This window comes from Oncorhynchus keta, unplaced genomic scaffold, assembly GCF_023373465.1.
Source record: "Oncorhynchus keta strain PuntledgeMale-10-30-2019 unplaced genomic scaffold, Oket_V2 Un_contig_27279_pilon_pilon, whole genome shotgun sequence".
NCBI classification, from domain to species: Eukaryota; Metazoa; Chordata; class Actinopteri; order Salmoniformes; family Salmonidae; genus Oncorhynchus; species Oncorhynchus keta.
The window spans coordinates 1-20,486 of NW_026285434.1; the positions used below are offsets into that span (position 1 = coordinate 1).

Genomic DNA, 20,486 nt, shown 5'->3' on the forward strand with positions numbered 1-20,486 from the left:
TACAGTATGTGTCTATTTGTTCACAGCCTGTCACCAGTTAACATCAGTCTGTCTGTGTGTCTGTAGCTGTAGGATCCAAGCCAGTGGTGTCCATTGTGGGACACAGAGAGGGAGGGATGGGTTTGCTGTGTGAATCAGAAGGCTGGCACCCTGAGCCTGAGCTGGTGTGGCTGGACAGTAAAGGAGTCCATCTCCTGCTGGTCCTCCTGAGATACATAGAAGTTTCAAGGGATTCTACAGAGTCAAACGACATGTCATTGTCCAGGAGACTGACACCAACCGCTTTACCTGCAGAGTCCAACAGAGCAGGATCAATGAGAAGATGGAGACGGAGATTCACCTCCCTAGTGAGTAACAACATAATATTATTTAGACATGAAACACTGGAGATATTGATGTGTTAATGTACAGTATGTGTCTATTTGTTCACAGCCTGTCACCAGTTAACATCAGTCTGTCTGTGTGTCTGTAGCTGTAGGATCCAAGCCTTTGGTGTCCATTGAGGACACAGAGAGGGAGGGATGGGTCTGCTGTGTGAATCAGAGGCTGGCACCCTGAGCTCAGCTGGTGTGGCTGAACAGTAATAGGTCCATCTCTCCTGCTGGTCCTCCTGGGAAACACACAGAGACTTCGAGGATTGTATAGAGTCAAGCAATATGTCATTGTCCAGGAGACTGACACCAACCGCTTTACCTGCAGAGTCCAACAGAGCAGGAACAATGAGAAGATGGAGACAGAGATTCACCTCCCTAGTGAGTAACAACATAATATTATTTAGACATGAAACACTGGAGATATTGACGTGTGTTGAAGGAATTTAATTCCTCTGTTTTAATCCCAATTCAAATGAAACACGCTGTCAATTCATAAGAATTTCAAGACCCTTATTTTATAGGAATGACAGAGCCCGGTCTTAAAAGTCGTGGCAACAGCCTTTATTCAAGAGAGTACTGCCACAATACAGGTTACCACAGGTTAAAGCTGAAAATTACGTCATTAGTTCTAACACTACCCCGTACATTCCTCCGCTCCAGTACCAAGGCTGTGTATCAAGCCTTCCCACATCCGTCTCCCTACCAATTTAATATAATTTACGAGTCATGCTTTATGTAGATAAGCACTCTAGCCAGTCTGATTCATTTTGTACCAAGGAACAGACCGTCATTGTTCTAAACTCTTGACCACATTCACACACACATTATTTTCAGTACTGGGATCAAGAAAGAAAACTCATACATATACAGTAACATTTAGTATTCTGATTAGTACATATATAGTAACATAATAGTATTCGGATTAGTACATATACAGTAACATAATAGTATTCTGATTAGTCAGTCCTGATTGAGATGTATACATAATTAGTCATCATTGGTAAAATTCCTTAACAATGTGTTATTGTAAAGTATATGTTTTAACCAAAGGCTTTGAGACAACAATACAAAAGATTAGTGTTTATTATGACACAATCCACTGCTGTGTGATAGTATCAAAAAGTACCAAACCCTGTTGTTGATGTGTGGTAGTATTAGTACCAAACCCTGTTGTTGATGTGGTAGTATTAGTACCGAACCCTGTTGTTGTGTGTAATGATGTGTGGTAGTATTAGTACCAAACCCTGTTGTTGATGTGTGATAGTATTAGTACCAAACCCTGTTGTTGATATGTAATGATGTGTGTGTTTTAGGTGAGTTATTTTATACAACCCCATGGAGAATGACCTTCATTGTGTTATGCTGTCTGGGAGCCATCGCTGTGATTGGGTTATCTCTGACTATCTACTGCATGTGTAATAAGAAAGGTAATGGAGAAATTATATGAACGTTTAATTGTTGGAATGAAATGTCTGCAATGTTTTTTTTCATCCTCACCACATCACTGTGGTTGTATTATACGGATACAGGATAATATACTAAACCTGCAGGTGATTAACATGTTGACACTGAGGACTGATTTTAACCATCAGGTGATTAACATGTTAACACTGATGACTGATTTTAACCATCAGGTGATTAACATGTTAACACTGATGACTGATTTTAACCATCAGGTGATTAACATGTTAACACTGATGACTGATTTTAATCTGCAGGTGATTAACATGTTAACACTGATGACTGATTTTAACCATCAGGTGATTAACATGTTAACACTGATGACTGATTTTAACCTGCAGGTGATTAACATGTTAACACTGATGACTGATTTTAACCTGCAGGTGATTAACATGTTAACACTGATGACTGATTTTAACCTGCAGGTGATTAACATGTTAACACTGATGACTGATTTTACCTGCAGGTGATTAACATGTTAACACTGATGACTGATTTTAACCTGCAGGTGATTAACATGTTAACACTGATGACTGATTTTACCCATCAGGTGATTAACATGTTAACACTGATGACTGATTTTACCTGCAGGTGATTAACATGTTGACACTGATGACTGATTTTAACCATCAGGTGATTAACATGTTAACACTGATGACTGATTTTAACCATCAGGTGATTTACATGTTAACACTGAAGACTGATTTTAACCATCAGGTGATTTACATGTTAACACTGAAGACTGATTTTACCTGCAGGTGATTAACATGTTAACACTGATTTAATCTCCAGGTGATTTACATATGTTAACACTGATGACTGATTTTAATCTGCAGGTGATTAACATGTTAACACTGACTGATGACTGATTTTAACCATCAGGTGATTAACATGTTAACACTGATGACTGATTTTAACCATCAGGTGATTAACATGTTAACACTGAAGACTGATTTTAACCATCAGGTGATTAACATGTTGACACTGATGACTGATTTTAACCATCAGGTGATTAACGTTAACACTGATGACTGATTTTAACCATCAGGTGATTAACATGTTAACACTGATCACTGATTTTAACCATCAGGTGATTAACATGTTGACACTGATGACTGATTTTAACCATCAGGTGATTAACATGTTAACACTGATGACTGATTTTAACCATCAGGTGATTAACATGTTAACACTGATGACTGATTTTACCCATCAGGTGATTAACATGTTGACACTGATGACTGATTTTAATCATCAGGTGATTAACATGTTAACACTGATGACTGATTTTACCCATCAGGTGATGCCAATATGTTAACACTGAAGACTGATTTTAACCATCAGGTGATTAACATGTTGACACTGATGACTGATTTTAACCATCAGGTGATTAACATGTTAACACTGATGACTGATTTTAATCTGCAGGTGATTTACATGTTAACACTGATGACTGATTTTACCCATCAGGTGATTAACATGTTGACACTGATGACTGATTTTAATCTGCAGGTGATTAACATGTTAACACTGATGACTGATTTTAACCATCAGGTGATTAACATGTTGACACTGATGACTGATTTTAACCATCAGGTGATTAACATGTTAACACTGATGACTGATTTTAACCATCAGGTGATTAATATGTTAACACTGATGACTGATTTTAACATCAGGTGATTAACATGTTAACACTGAAGACTGATTTTAACCATCAGGTGATTAACATGTTGACACTGATGACTGATTTTAACCATCAGGTGATTAACATGTTAACACTGATGACTGATTTTAACCATCAGGTGATTAACATGTTAACACTGATGACTGATTTTAACCATCAGGTGATTAACATGTTAACACTAGAAGACTGATTTTAACCATCAGGTGATTAACATGTTGACACTGATGACTGATTTTAATCATCAGGTGATTAACATGTTAACACTGATGACTGATTTTTAATCATCAGGTGATTAACATGTTGACACTGATGACTGATTTTAATCATCAGGTGATTAACATGTTAACACTGATGACTGATTTTAACCATCAGGTGATTAACATGTTAACACTGATGACTGATTTTAACCATCAGGTGATTAACATGTTGACACTGATGACTGATTTTAACCATCAGGTGATTAACATGTTAACACTGAAGACTGATTTTAACCATCAGGTGATTAACATGTTGACACTGATGACTGATTTTAACCATCAGGTGATTAAACATGTTAACACTGATGACTGATTTTAACCATCAGGTGAATAACATGTTAACACTGATGACTGATTTTACCTGCAGGTGATTAACATGTTAACACTGATGACTGATTTTAACCTGCAGGTGATTAACATGTTAACACTGATTTAATCTCCAGGTGAATAACATGTTAACACTGATGACTGATTTTACCTGCAGGTGATTAACATGTTAACACTGATTTAATCTCCAGGTGAATAACATGTTGACACTGATGACTGATTTTAACCATCAGGTGATTTACATGTTAATACTGATGACTGATTTTAACCATCAGGTGATTAACATGCGAATCAGGGTGATAATAGATCAACTCAGTCTGCAGTGGGGAAAGTATTATCCTTACCTGGGGAGGCAGGGGCAGGTAGCCTAGTGGTTAGAGTGTTGGATTTGGAACTGACAGGTTGCAAGCTGACAAGGTAAAAATATGTTTTTCTGCCCCTGAGCAAGGTAGTTAACCCACTGTTCCTAGGCGGTCATTGAAAATAAGTATTTGTTCTTAACTGACTTGCCAAGTTAAATAAAGGTCAAATGAACTCTGATACACCTGGATCACTGATGGACCAGTCACATTTATTTAATGAAATTAAGAAGTGGTAGTGGGTAGAATATCTTCATTGGAGAAGTTGTCTTACAGAGGTGCTCTGGACTCATTTAGGTGGTGGAACTCAAATAGGATTTGTGACATTAGAGAAGTAATATGAGACAAGGAGTCCCAGAGAGAGACTACATCTTCTAGTGTTCATGTTAATGATGTTCTCACTGTTTTCCATCTACTCTACATGTTTACAGATGACCTCAAGAAGGAAAGTGGTAAGTAGTGTCTTCAGTTCATCACTTTGCAATAATTATTTGAAGCATTTAAAGTATTTTTTGGTTGCTGAGCACATTTTAAGATGTTCCATCTGATGTTAGAACAGTGGTATGAGACAAGGGCCGGGATTCATTTCAAGGTGCATTATAACACAGCACACTATAACAGACTTTTAAAGGTATTTTACACTTTAGTCGATGTGCAGTGTTTACCATGAATGTGATCTCTGTGAATGCTGGTGAAAATGCCTTTAAAAAGTGCATTGTCAGGTGTGAAGTGCCCTGTGATATACTGCACATTGGATTGAATCCCAACCAAGGGAGTCCCAGAGAGAGACTACATCTTCTAGTGTTCATGTTAATGATGTTCTCACTGTCTTCCATCTACTCTACATGTTTACAGAGGATCTCTGGGAGCAGAATCGTAAGTACTGTCATCAGATCATCACATTGATAACATTATATAATCCAATGTCTCTTCTATAGATGTACCTTCTAGTGAAGTAGAACATTTCATGTTGTTTATATTCATGTTCCCTGACTTTTATCTGATGTTGGAACATTGATATGAGACAAGGAGTCCCAGAGAGAGACAACATCTTCTAGTGTTCATGTTAATGATGTTCTCACTGTCTTCCATCTACTCTACATGTTTACAGATGACCTCTGTGAACAGAAATGTAAGTAGTGCCTTCAGATCATCACTTTGATAACATTATTAGAACCACAATAGGAACATTTCTTTAATTTACCGACTTCAAGTACAAAAACATTTTAAGAAGGTTATTTTGAGGTCATTCAGCTCATACTCTACATGTTTACAGATGACCGCACTGAGGAGCTAAGTAAGTAGTCTTCTGATCATCACTTTGCTAGAATAATTTGAAGCATTTGAAGTCTTTTTGGTTGAAAAACATTGTTTTTTCCACTGTAATTTGGTTGTGATTTTAGATGGTTGATAACATAGTGATAACACATTGGAAATTCAACTAACTTTTGGAAGTCTTTCCATATACTGTAGGTTGTAATCTCATTGATCAACATCTCGACCAAATATTACCCAAATATCCACGTTGAGATTACGTAGTTTGCCCAGTGGGTAGTTTCTGATGGACCAGGATCTCTGATTGACCAGTCACATTTATTTAATGAAATTAAGAAGTGGTGGATAGAATATCTTTATTGAGAAGTTGTCTCACAAAGGTACGCTGGACTCATTTAGGTGGTGGAACTCATTTAGGGTTTGTGACATTAGAGAAGTGATATGAGACAAGGAGTCTCAGATCATCACTTTGAAATAATTATGTGAACCATTTTATAAAGGATATTCGTAATCCATTTCAAAACTTACGTTGAGGCCCCAGGTATGTGATGTTGCAGTCAGATGCTCTTTCAAAGTAACAGGGAATACAAATCTTGAATAGTGTAAAAAAACAAACAGAAATGTATTTGCCAGACAAAGGCTCCACGTTTCCAAAACACAGGTCATTTCACAGGTTACAGAGTCTTTCCATGATCAAAGCAAAATAATTATTTAAACAGAAAATGAAAATTATATATAGTAGTATTTTTTTTCTTGTTTGTGTTAAAGCGATAAAAAATCCTAGCTGACCCATAATGTATGTTACCTCCATACCTGAGTCCTAGCTGACCCATAATGTATGTTACCTCCATACCTGAGTCCTAGCTGACCCATAATGTATGTTACCTCCATACCTGAGTCCTAGCTGACCCATAATGTATGTTACCTCCATACCTGAGTCCTAGCTGACCCATAATGTATGTTACCTCCATACCTGAGTCCTAGCTGACCCATAATGTATGTTACCTCAATACCTGAGTCCTAGCTGACCCATAATGTATGTTACCTCCATACCTGAGTCCTAGCTGACCCATAATGTATGTTACCTCCATACCTGAGTCCTAGCTGACCCATAATGTATGTTACCTCCATACCTGAGTCCTAGCTGACCCATAATGTATGTTACCTCCATACCTGAGTCCTAGCTGACCCATAATGTATGTTACCTCCATACCTGAGTCCTAGCTGACCCATAATGTATGTTACCTCCATACCTGAGTCCTAGCTGACCCATAATGTATGTTACCTCCATACCTGAGTCCTAGCTGACCCATAATGTATGTTACCTCCATACCTGAGTCCTAGCTGACCCATAATGTATGTTACCTCCATACCTGAGTCCTAGCTGACCCATAATGTATGTTACCTCCATACCTGAGTCATAGCTGACCCATAATGTATGTTACCTCCATACCTGAGTCCTAGCTGACCCATAATGTATGGTAACTCCATACCTGAGTCCTAGCTGACCCATAATGTATGGTAACTCCATACCTGAGTCCTAGCTGACCCATAATGTATGGTAACTCCATACCTGAGTCCTAGCTGACCCATAATGTATGGTTACTCCATACCTGAGTCCTAGCTGACCCATAATGTATGGTAACTCCATACCTGAGTCCTAGCTGACCCATAATGTATGGTAACTCCATACCTGAGTCCTAGCTGACCCATAATGTATGGTAACTCCATACCTGAGTCCTAGCTGACCCATAATGTATGTTACCTCCATACCTGAGTCCTAGCTGACCCATAATGTATGTTACCTCCATACCTGAGTCCTAGCTGACCCATAATGTATGTTACCTCCATACCTGAGTCCTAGCTGACTCATAATGTATGTTACCTCCATACCTGAGTCCGAGCTGACCCATAATGTATGGTAACTCCATACCTGAGTCCTAGCTGACCCATAATGTATGTTACCTCCATACCTGAGTCCTAGCTGACCCATAATGTATGTTACCTCCATATCTGAGTCCTAGCTGACCCATAATGTATGTTACCTCCATACCTGAGTCCTAGCTGACCCATAATGTATGTTACCTCCATACCTGAGTCCTAGCTGACCCATAATGTATGTTACCTCCATACCTGAGTCCTAGCTGACCCATAATGTATGTTACCTCCATACCTGAGTCCTAGCTGACCCATAATGTATGTTATCTCCATACCTGAGTCCTAGCTGACCCATAATGTATGGTAACTCCATACCTGAGTCCTAGTTGACCCATAATGTATGTTATCTCCATACCTGAGTCCCAGCTGACCCATAATGTATGCTTACTCCATACCTGAGACCTAGCTGACCCATAATGTATGGTTACTCTATACCTGAGACCTAGCTGACCCATAATGTATGTTTACTCTATACCTGAGACCAAGCTGACTCATAATGTATGGTTACTCTATACCTGAGACCAAGCTGACTCATAATGTATGGTTACTCTATACCTGAGTCCTAGCTGACCCATAATGTATGGTAACTCCATACCTGAGTCCTAGCTGACCCATAATGTATGGTAACTCCATACCTGAGTCCTAGCTGACCCATAATGTATGGTAACTCCATACCTGAGTCCTAGCTGACCCATAATGTATGGTTACTCCATACCTGAGTCCTAGCTGACCCATAATGTATGGTAACTCCATACCTGAGTCCTAGCTGACCCATAATGTATGTTACCTCCATACCTGAGTCCTAGCTGACCCATAATGTATGTTACCTCCATACCTGAGTCCTAGCTGACCCATAATGTATGTTACCTCCATACCTGAGTCCTAGCTGACCCATAATGTATGTTACCTCCATACCTGAGTCCTAGCTGACCCATAATGTATGTTACCTCCATACCTGAGTCCTAGCTGACTCATAATGTATGTTACCTCCATACCTGAGTCCGAGCTGACCCATAATGTATGGTAACTCCATACCTGAGTCCTAGCTGACCCATAATGTATGTTACCTCCATACCTGAGTCCTAGCTGACCCATAATGTATGTTACCTCCATATCTGAGTCCTAGCTGACCCATAATGTATGTTACCTCCATACCTGAGTCCTAGCTGACCCATAATGTATGTTACCTCCATACCTGAGTCCTAGCTGACCCATAATGTATGTTACCTCCATACCTGAGTCCTAGCTGACCCATAATGTATGTTACCTCCATACCTGAGTCCTAGCTGACCCATAATGTATGTTATCTCCATACCTGAGTCCTAGCTGACCCATAATGTATGGTAACTCCATACCTGAGTCCTAGTTGACCCATAATGTATGTTATCTCCATACCTGAGTCCCAGCTGACCCATAATGTATGCTTACTCCATACCTGAGACCTAGCTGACCCATAATGTATGGTTACTCTATACCTGAGACCTAGCTGACCCATAATGTATGTTTACTCTATACCTGAGACCAAGCTGACTCATAATGTATGGTTACTCTATACCTGAGACCAAGCTGACTCATAATGTATGGTTACTCTATACCTGAGACCTAGCTGACCCATAATGTATGGTAACTCTATACCTGAGTCCTAGCTGACTCATAATGTATGGTAACTCTATACCTGAGACCTAGCTGACCCATAATGCCAAAACCCTAAATAAGTATAGGAAAGGTGAACATGGGAAAAGGGCTGTGTCCAGGTGAGGCTCCATCTTGCTTTCAAATACCCATGATAACCATAGTAGGAAACCAGAAACATGATTTCATCAACCAAACTCCTTGTTCTTGTGGGATCAAAACAATTACAACTTCAAAACATAGAGAAACCTTATGTGGGCCTCCAGCAGCAGACACAGCTTGGTGGTCTGGGTTCTCACTTGCCTAACCAGCCCTCCGGAGTCGGGGTGGTTTGTGTGACTTGCCCCATGAGCCACGAGTTTAGTATTTGCTATTTCGTCGCTGCCAAGTTGTTCCAAACTCAAAACAAAACACAACAATATAATACATACTATACATAACATTACAAAATACAATACACTGGTAGCATGTTCTGATCCCAGTCCAGATCCGTTATCTCCTTTGCTTTCTCCTCTTCAGGAATAGAGGCAACAACTTGACTGTTGCTGATCCATTTGTTCAGTCTAAAGCCTCATTTAGAACACAGTGATGTGCGGTCCTGAGTAGGTGTCAAGGCTTCTTCCTCACTTGCTGCTGACTTTAGACAGTCATCCATATAGAAGAGCACCTCCAATCCTCCAGCTCCTTTTCCAGATCCAGAGAAATCTCAGGTCTGTGTCCTGCTCTGGAACGCTCACCTGGTGGAACATGACTTCAATATCTGTCATGAAGGCAACAGGCTCTTGGTGGGATCTGGAAAAACACCAATGATATGGTTTGTCATGTCTGGACCCCGTAGAAGCTGAGCATTCAGTGATGTCTCTTGTTAGGCGGCTCCACAGTCTAGTACCACCCTCAGATTGTGCTTCTTAGGATGATATACTCTGTGGTGAGGAATATACCAAACTATCTTGCTGCTGTCATTCTGTAAGTCTATTGGCATGATCACTGCAAAGCCTTTGTCCAGGATATCTGCCATGAAGTTGGTATAGTCCTTACAGGACCAGGGATTCTTACTGAGTTTCCATTTCAGGTTGAGAGCACGCTGTACTGCCACACAGCAGTTGTTGGGAAATTCAGCATCCTCATTCCTCAGTGGGAGGCAAATAATATAGTGGACATCCACCAGCTTGGCTGACAGATACACTCTCCATGAAGATAGGAACTTCTCTTGATATTTCAAGCTGCTCCTCATGGTGGTGCTCTGGGAAATCATGCTGGACCTGTTGCTTCAGCAGCTCTTCCAACTCTACCACAGAGATTCTGTGTGACATTACATGAGACCGCCCATAGGTGGAGACATTCCCCTTTTTTAGAAGCCCATTCACAATCCAGACCAGAGTGGTTTTCACAGTGTAATGGGCCTTATCTTCTTGGCTGTTTATGACCATCCATGGCTCAATGGCCTGAAGTATGTTTGTCAACAATACAATTTTAGAATCAATCTGCTTGAGACACTTTTTCCAAATATGGCCGTTGGTTCACATCTGTTTGGTTAGGAATCGGTGAGGGCTGGTGGGAGGAGCTATAGGAGGACGGGCTCATTGTAATGCCCGGAATGTAATAATTGGAACGGTATCAAACATCAATCATATTAAATCAAATTTGATTGGTCCCATACACATATTTAGCAGATGTTTTTGCTTGTGGAAACCACATGGACAACCTCATGTTTGACTCCGTTCCATTGATTTCACTCCAGCCATTACAATGAGCCCATCCTCCTATAGCTCCTCCCACCAGCCGCTGGTGGTAGCAATGTTCTCCTTAGTTACAGGGATTTATTTCTGCGTGAAAACTGCAAGGATTTCAACAAAACTGCTGTCATCAAGGCTACTTATCTCCAAGCCAGAGACAACAAATGTACTCATGACTTCCTGGTTGTTGATAGTGTTTTATTTTTTACATTTTTAATTATTATTATTATTCAAATCAAATGCAGACCACCATAGTCCCTGTGTACAACAACACCAAGGTAACCTGTCTAAATGACTATCACCGCTTAGCACTCACATCAATATCCTTGAAATTGATTTGAAAGGCTGATCATGGCTCACGTCAACACCATCATTCAAGACACCCTGGACCCACCCCAATTCGCATACCACCCCAACAGAACCCCAGATTACACAATCTCTATTGCACTCCACAATCTGCCCTTTCCCACCTGGACAAAATGAACACCTACGTGAGAATTCTGTTCATTGACAACAGCTCAGATTACAACACCACCAAGCTCATCACTAAGCTAAGGTCCCTGGGACTGAACATCTCCCTCTGCAACTTGATCCTGGACTTCCTGACGGGTCGCCCCCAGGTGGTTAGGGTAGACAACAACACATCCGCCATGCTGGCCCTCAACACAGGGGCCCCTCAGGGGTGCGTGCTTAGTCCCCTCGGGTACTCCCTGTTCACTCATGACTGCATGGACACTCAGAACTCCAATACGGTGTTAGGCCTGATCACCAAAGACAATGAGAAAGCCTTGGGGAGGAGGTCAGACACCCGGCAGTGTGGTGACAGGACAACAACCTCTCCCTCGACTTTAGTAAGACAAAGCAGTTGAGCTAAAATTTGATTCGACTTGAGTTGCCCCATGGTGAATTTCTCCAAAAGGTACAACCTATCTTTGCTGTTCTCGGTCCGGTCTTCGATAGCGTGTTCAAAGCCATGTACAAAGAACCTGTCGTCTAGTGACGTGGTCCTTCTGTGGCTCAGTTGGTAGAGCATGGCGCTTGTAATGCCAGGGTAGTGGGTTCGATTCCCGGGACCACCCATACGTAGAATGTATGCACACATGACTGTAAGTCGCTTTGGATAAAAGCGTCAGCTAAATGGCATATATTATATTATTATTATTATTATTATTATTAGTGGTTCACCCTTAAACACTGGTACAAAGAACCTGTCGTCTAGTGGTTCACCCTTAAACACTGGTACAAAGAACCTGTCGTCTAGTGGTTCACCCTTAAACACTGGTACAAAGAACCTGTAGTGTAGTGGTTCACCCTTAAACACTGGTACAAAGAACCTGTCGTCTAGTGGTTCACCCTTAAACACTGGTACAAAGAACCTGTCGTCTAGTGGTTCACCCTTAAACACTGGTACAAAGAACCTGTCGTCTAGTGGTTCACCCTTAAACACTGGTACAAAGAACCTGTCGTCTAGTGGTTCACCCTTAAACACTGGTACAAAGAACCTGTCGTCTAGTGGTTCACCCTTAAACACTGGTACAAAGAACCTGTAGTGTAGTGGTTCACCCTTAAACACTGGTACAAAGAACCTGTCGTCTAGTGGTTCACCCTTAAACACTGGTACAAAGAACCTGTCGTCTAGTGGTTCACCCTTAAACACTGGTACAAAGAACCTGTCGTCTAGTGGTTCACCCTTAAACACTGGTACAAAGAACCTGTCGTCTAGTGGTTCACCCTTAAACACTGGTACAAAGAACCTGTAGTGTAGTGGGTCACCCAGTCGTACACTAAGAGGTGGTTTTATTTTGTGCCTTGAGTTGAGCCTCCTGTGTCTCCAATGCATGTTTACTTTTCAATGTTTCAGCTTTAACAAGAAAGGCTTCCCCCTTCAGCCTTCAAAAATAGCCTGATAGAAGATGTGGTGTATTGTCATGAGTGCCTGCTGTGTTGTCATCTATTTACATGTTTTGATGAGACATTGGAGATACTGTCCCTTGTCTGGACATCCTCATCAGTTTTTTTTGCTGCTGTGCTTTACTGTGCTTCTAACGTCCATATTGGTTGCCAAACAATTCTGTGTTGCTGCGTTTGGGCAATACCCTTCAACCTGATACTTTGTTGCCTTCTCAGCAGATAACAAAGCCTTTATGGCAAAGTTAATCAACTTTGAGAAATTTTGTGTCAGCAAAGATTTCAACATTTCCATCATCCCCCATAAGTTGTGTGATCCCATTTCTCTTTTAGTAAGTGCACCCAACTTAGCACTTCTCGATCATTTGAACTTTTGCAATGTTTCCATTGGATCCATTGTAAGGGCAGGTAAGAGCACTGACCATCAAATCCCATTCAATTCCATTGATTTGCAACCATCAGCACGGTATGAACACATTTTAGCACGGCATAGGTTTTTATTTTTTATTTTATTTTTTATTTCACCTTTATTTAACCAGGTAGGCAAGTTGAGAACAACTTCTCATGTACAATTGTGACCTGGCCAAGATAAAGCAAAGCAGTTCGACACATACAACGACACAGAGTTACACATAGAGTAAAACAAACATACAGTCAATAATACAGTAGAAACAAGTCTATATATGATGTGAGCAAATTAGGTGAGAAGGGAGGTAAAGGCAAAAAAGGCCATGGTGGCCAAGTAAATACAATATAGCAAGTAAAACACTGGAATGGTAGATTTGCAGTGGAAGAATGTGCAAAGTAGAAGTAAAAATAATGGGGTGTAAAGGAGCTAAATAAATAAATAAAATAAATACAGTAGGGAAAAAGGTAGTTGTTTGGGCTAAATTATAGGTGGGCTATGTACAGGTGCAGTAATCTGTGAGCTGCTCTGACAGTTGGTGCTAAAAGCTAGTGAGGGAGGTAAGTGTTTCCAGTTTCAGAGATTTTTGTAGTTCGTTCCAGTCATTGGCAGCAGAGAACTGGAAGGAGAGGCGGCCAAAGAAAGAATTGGTTTTGGGGGTGACCAGAGAGATATACCTGCTGGAGCGCGTGCTACAGGTTGGTGCTGCTATGGTGACCAGCGAGCTGAGATAAGGGGTGACTTTACCTAGCAGGGTCTTGTAGATGACATGGAGCCAGTGGGTTTGGCCAATCAGCAAAGGCTCCACGTTTCCAAAACACAGATAATTTCATAGTCTAGAAAACAGTATATAGTAGAATGTTTCTTAGTTCATGTAATAGTGATAAAAACTGTATTGGAACACATTACCTGAGTCCTAGCTAACCCATAATGCCAACGTTCTCAATTTGAATTATACGCATGAGTTGGAATTGAGTCACTTACTGGTTCCAAAAAGAAATCCCTCTTTTGAAAAGGTTCTTCAAAGCTCCCCTTAAGTCTACAAAGGTTAAAAAACGAACTGATGGGCCTCCCGAGTGACGCGACCGGGAGACCGCCCAGCATCGTCGCAGGGATGTCCTTGTACCAGCGACTCCTGTGGCAAGCCGGGGGCAGTGCACGCTGAAATCGTCACTAGGGGGTTCCTCCGACACATTGGTTCGGCTGGCTTCCGGGTTAAGTGGGCATTGTGTCAAGAAGCAGTGTGGCTTGGTTGGGTTGTGGTTCGGAAGAAACAACCTCGACCTTTGCCTCTCCCGAGTCCGTACGGGAGTTGCAGCGATGAGACAGGACTGTTGGGGAGAAAAAGGGGTCAAATACACAAAATAAAATACGACCTGATGGCAGAGTATAGGTTCTTAAATTAATCTTAAGTTTTTTTTTTTTTACCTTATATTATCCTAAAAGATCATACCTTTTATTTTTAGAGTGTAGACTAGAAAGTTAGCTAACACATGTTGATTCCCCCTTGGACACAACTGATGTGTCTAATTGACTATATGTATGTGTTTATCTGTAGAAATCCTGACTTCTCAGCTGGGTAAGTATTAAGGCTTTGTTACCAACTGTATATGATGGCTTATAAATGTTAGCTTTGTCAATGGAGTTGAGTGGTGATGAGTGTGTGTGGACTGTACCTCCGACTATCAGTCCCTATCAGTCGATACTTGTAAAAATGTAAATTCTTAAACTCTTACCGTGAACCTGTTTGTCCTGTGTACTTGCGTGACTTTCTTTGTTTGCTGAAATCCTTCGTTTTTTATTAAAGTATTATTTTAGGTGACCTCTGCCAAAGGAATCGTTGTGTGAAGGAGCAGCCCATCATTGCACGGCTGATTTAAAAAAGGTTTTGGAAGGGGACGCCTAGAATAAAATGTTTAATGAAAAACTATGGATTTCAGTCCAACTGACAACGCTATAACAATCAGGACAAGGATAAGACCAGCTACACAGTATGTAATACATACAGTTAAATAATGGATATGTATAAGACCAGCTACACAGTATGTAATACATACAGTTAAATAATGGATATGTATAAGACCAGCTACACAGTACGTAATACATACAGTTAAATAATGGATATGTATAAGACCAGCTACACAGTACGTAATACATACAGTTAAATAATGGATATCTATAAGACCAGCTACACAGTACGTAATACATACAGTTAAATAATGGATATGTATAAGACCAGCTACACAGTATGTAATACATACAGTTAAATAATGGATATGTATAAGACCAGCTACACAGTATGTAATACATACAGTTAAATAATGGATATGTATAAGACCAGCTACACAGTATGTAATACATACAGTTAAATAATGGATATGTATAAGACCAGCTACACAGTACGTAATACATACAGTTAAATAATGGATATTTATGAAAGCATTAAGTTGTCATGCCTGATTGAAGTCGTAATTTTTTACTCCATTGCGATTATAACCGATTTTATCCACAACTACGTATTTCAGCAAACAAAAAAGGCACACAGTTACACAGGACACACATAGGTACAAAGAAAGCATTAAAGAATGAGCATTTACAAGTATGGACAAGTATGAACTAGTGAGTGACTGGATGTAGTGACGGTACACTCTTCTGGGTGCATCGCTCTAGAAGTCATTATGGAAGATGTCCTTATTACAGGGTTCTAAACTATAGCTTCAGTATATGCTGGCTTCCAGTACATCAATAATACATTGACAATGTCTAAACATTTGTGTACAGTGAAGAAAAACCTGTATATCTTAATGATTAATATTGGTTAAAAATAATGTCTCCACAGATTTTGTGAACACAAACTGGAGTCCAGGTAAAGGAAGAACTGATTTCTAATATTTTGAATGTACTTTTTTCTTGGAATCTTGTTTGCAGTTATAGTATGATAGATAATTAATGTAGTACATGTTTTATTACATTGTGTCTGTGTGTTTGGCACTAAATTTGACTGAAGTTTCCATCAATCTCACCACTGGCATAACACAGATTCTCTGGACCCCCGCAAGGTCGGAGTTTGCCCCCCTAAAATAAAAATTTAAGTATAGATGACCGATCACTGACCATGGTGCTGAAATCGCGACATGTCTATGTGGCTGCATGCCTATCAATCGAAGATGGGTTTTCTGTGGTGCCAAGGCTTAGCTTTGGCTAATGGATAAATGTTCATTGGTAGTTTAATAAACCTAGTTTAATAAAGGTAAAATTTAAAAAAAGTTTTTCCAAGGACTGCCCCTTTGACTTAACGTTGCAGTGAAGTAAAATAAATAAATAAAATAAAATAAATGTAGTGATACTTTCGACCACCATTGGGAGGAAAATACATTAATTCGACAGAGGACGTTGACATGGTCCTAGTAAGGTCTGGATGGTCTTCTGACTTATAAAACCGCTGGGAAATCAAACAAATAAGTCATGAAAACAAACATATTTTAAAGTAATTCTAGTGCCTGATTTCAGGGACTGTCAGCTTGTGGGCCCCCGAGTGGCGTAGGGGTCTAAGCACGGCACTTCAGTGCTAGAGGCGTCACTACTTGGTTTGATCCCAGGCTGTATCACAACCGGCTGTGATGGGGAGTCCCATAGGGCGGCGCACAATTGGCCCAGCGTTGTCCGGGTTTGGGGAGGTTTTTGGCCGGGGAGGTCCTCATTGTAAAATAAGAATTTGTTCTTAACTGACTTGCCTAGTAAAATAAAGGTAAAATAAAAAAAAATGTAAAGTAAGAATTTGTTTCTTAACTGAATTGCATAGTTTAAATAAAGGTTAAATAAAATACATTATTAATTAATTATAGATATTACTGAACTGCTGTATTTGAATACAACTCCCTTCTGCCCAGTTTCACTGATGTTGCTACGGCAACTCAAGCTGTTTTTACCATCCCTATAACTGTTGCTTCTGCAGAGAGATTATTTTCTAAACTAAAACTCAAAAATAACTATCTAAGAAGCATTAGTCTCTCGGTCTGATATGAGTTTTGAACACCTCAGTAAGCTCCACTCATTACACTGGCGCTGTCGTAGCCTTGACAACAGCATTTGTTCACTGACTATCCCCTCATACTATCAATCAGTTTGTTTTTTACTTTTTCACTTTTTCAGTCACATTCCTGAAGCCCAAGAAAAACAAACATTTAGCTTCCTATCACATATGGAAAAGAAAAAGGTTTATGAATGAATTAATGGAGGATTACTGTCAAAATAATTTATTATATATACATATATAAAAAATGGGCTCTTGGTCTCCCCACCTTCCTGGGACTGCTGGGGTGTCAGATATTTCTCCCCATATGTTCACTAAGATTAAAGTTATTATAGGTCTGCATAGTTTGAGGTCTGGGTTGAACAACACAAATGTCCTTTAACAGTAGTTTGAGATATCCATCAGTATGTTGCTCATTTTCATAACCAACAGTCTTTTACTCTATATTTCAGATTTTGAAACCATCAGAAGACATGCAGGTGTGTTTTATACTCTGTGACATCCACAAATTAATACATACCATATGAAATGTAACATATTATACCAAATAGTGTCTCGGATTTACTTACAGAATAATAGCAAATGCTTGCGACCACTTTGGTGGATTTGACAGCTCTTAACGCAGTTCCACCTCCGACACTGTCAAAACAACCACTATGTGTAAAGCAGATCTGATTGAATCAAACCCTAAATCACGTATTAACATGAGTTAACCAGGTTCTTACCCATGACGTAATGAAAACTGGACCACTAATCATGGAAGACAGTATCATGTGTCAGTGATCAATACAGTAACATGTTGTACCCACTGATGTTGATGTCATGATGTCATTGTGTTTACCATAGTGTATTATACCCTGATGTTGATGTCATGATGTCATTGTGTTTACCATAGTGTATTATACCACTGATGTTGATGTCATTGGGTTTACCATAGTGTATTATACCACTGATGTTGATGTCATTGTGTTTACCATAGTGTATTATACCACTGATGTTGATGTCATTGGGTTTACCATAGTGTATTATACCACTGATGTTGATGTCATTGTGTTTACCATAGTGTATTATACCACTGATGGTGATGTCATTGTGTTTACCATAGTGTATTATACCACTGATGTTGATGTCATGATGTCATTGTGTTTACCATAGTGTATTATACCACTGATGTTGATGTCATGATGTCATTGTGTTTACCATAGTGTATTATACCACTGATGATGATGTCATTGTGTTTACCATAGTGTATTATACCACTGATGTTGATGTCATGATGTCATTGTGTTTACCATAGTGTATTATACCCCTGATGTTGATGTCATTGTGTTTACCATAGTGTATTATACCACTGATGATGATGTCATTGTGTTTACCATAGTGTATTATACCACTGATGTTGATGTCATTGTGTTTACCACAGTGTATTATACCACTGATGTTGATGTCATTGTGTTTACCATAGTGTATTATACCACTGATGTTGATGTCATTGTGTTTACCATAGTGTATTATACCACTGATGTTGATGTCATTGGGTTTACCATAGTGTATTATACCACTGATGTTGATGTCATTGTGTTTACCATAGTGTATTATACCACTGATGGTGATGTCATTGTGTTTACCATAGTGTATTATACCACTGATGTTGATGTCATGATGTCATTGTGTTTACCATAGTGTATTATACCACTGATGTTGATGTCATGATGTCATTGTGTTTACCATAGTGTATTATACCACTGATGATGATGTCATTGTGTTTACCATAGTGTATTATACCACTGATGTTGATGTCATGATGTCATTGTGTTTACCATAGTGTATTATACCCCTGATGTTGATGTCATTGTGTTTACCATAGTGTATTATACCACTGATGATGATGTCATTGTGTTTACCATAGTGTATTATACCACTGATGTTGATGTCATTGTGTTTACCACAGTGTATTATACCACTGATGTTGATGTCATTGTGTTTACCATAGTGTATTATACCACTGATGATGATGTCATTGTGTTTACCATAGTGTATTATACCCTGATGTTGATGTCATTGTGTTTACCATAGTGTATTATACCACTGATGATGATGTCATTGTGTTTACCATAGTGTATTATACCACTGATGTTGATGTCATTGTGTTTACCACAGTGTATTATACCACTGATGTTGATGTCATTGTGTTTACCATAGTGTATTATACCACTGATGATGATGTCATTGTGTTTACCATAGTGTATTATACCACTGATGTTGATGTCATTGTGTTTACCACAGTGTATTATACCACTGATGTTGATGTCATTGTGTTTACCATAGTGTATTATACCACTGATGTTGATGTCATTGTGTTTACCATAGTGTATTATACCCACTGATGATGATGTCATTGTGTTTACCATAGTGTATTATACCACTGATGATGATGTCATGATGTCATTGTGTTTACCATAGTGTATTATACCACTGATGATGATGTCATGATGTCATTGTGTTTACCATAGTGTATTATACCACTGATGATGATGTCATTGTGTTTACCATAGTGTATTATACCCTGATGTTGATGTCATTGTGTTTACCATAGTGTATTATACCACTGATGATGATGTCATTGTGTTTACCATAGTGTATTATACCACTGATGTTGATGTCATTGTGTTTACCACAGTGTATTATACCACTGATGTTGATGTCATTGTGTTTACCATAGTGTATTATACCACTGATGTTGATGTCATGATGTCATTGTGTTTACCATAGTGTATTATACCACTGATGATGATGTCATTGTGTTTACCATAGTGTATTATACCCCTGATGTTGATGTCATTGTGTTTACCATAGTGTATTATACCACTGATGATGATGTCATTGTGTTTACCATAGTGTATTATACCACTGATGTTGATGTCATTGTGTTTACCACAGTGTATTATACCACTGATGTTGATGTCATTGTGTTTACCATAGTGTATTATACCACTGATGATGATGTCATTGTGTTTACCATAGTGTATTATACCACTGATGTTGATGTCATTGTGTTTACCATAGTGTATTATACCACTGATGTTGATGTCA

The 20,486-nt window shown here is 39.4% G+C and overlaps 1 long non-coding RNA gene across 5 annotated transcripts; it reads right to left on the reverse strand.

The window, feature by feature from the left end:
- Positions 1-7,123: 7,123 nt before the first annotated feature.
- LOC127922826 (uncharacterized) lies at positions 7,124-9,535 on the reverse strand. Of its 5 annotated transcripts, XR_008112469.1 has the most exons (4): positions 9,194-9,535; positions 9,121-9,153; positions 8,081-8,320; positions 7,124-7,480 (listed from the first exon to the last, which is right to left on the reverse strand). It is a non-coding gene; the product is annotated as an uncharacterized LOC127922826 (long non-coding RNA). The 5 variants fall into 5 exon arrangements; XR_008112468.1 differs by having other exon boundaries at positions 8,081-8,280; positions 9,121-9,535; XR_008112467.1 differs by having other exon boundaries at positions 7,124-7,440; positions 9,121-9,535.
- Between the last annotated feature and the right edge of the window lie 10,951 nt (positions 9,536-20,486).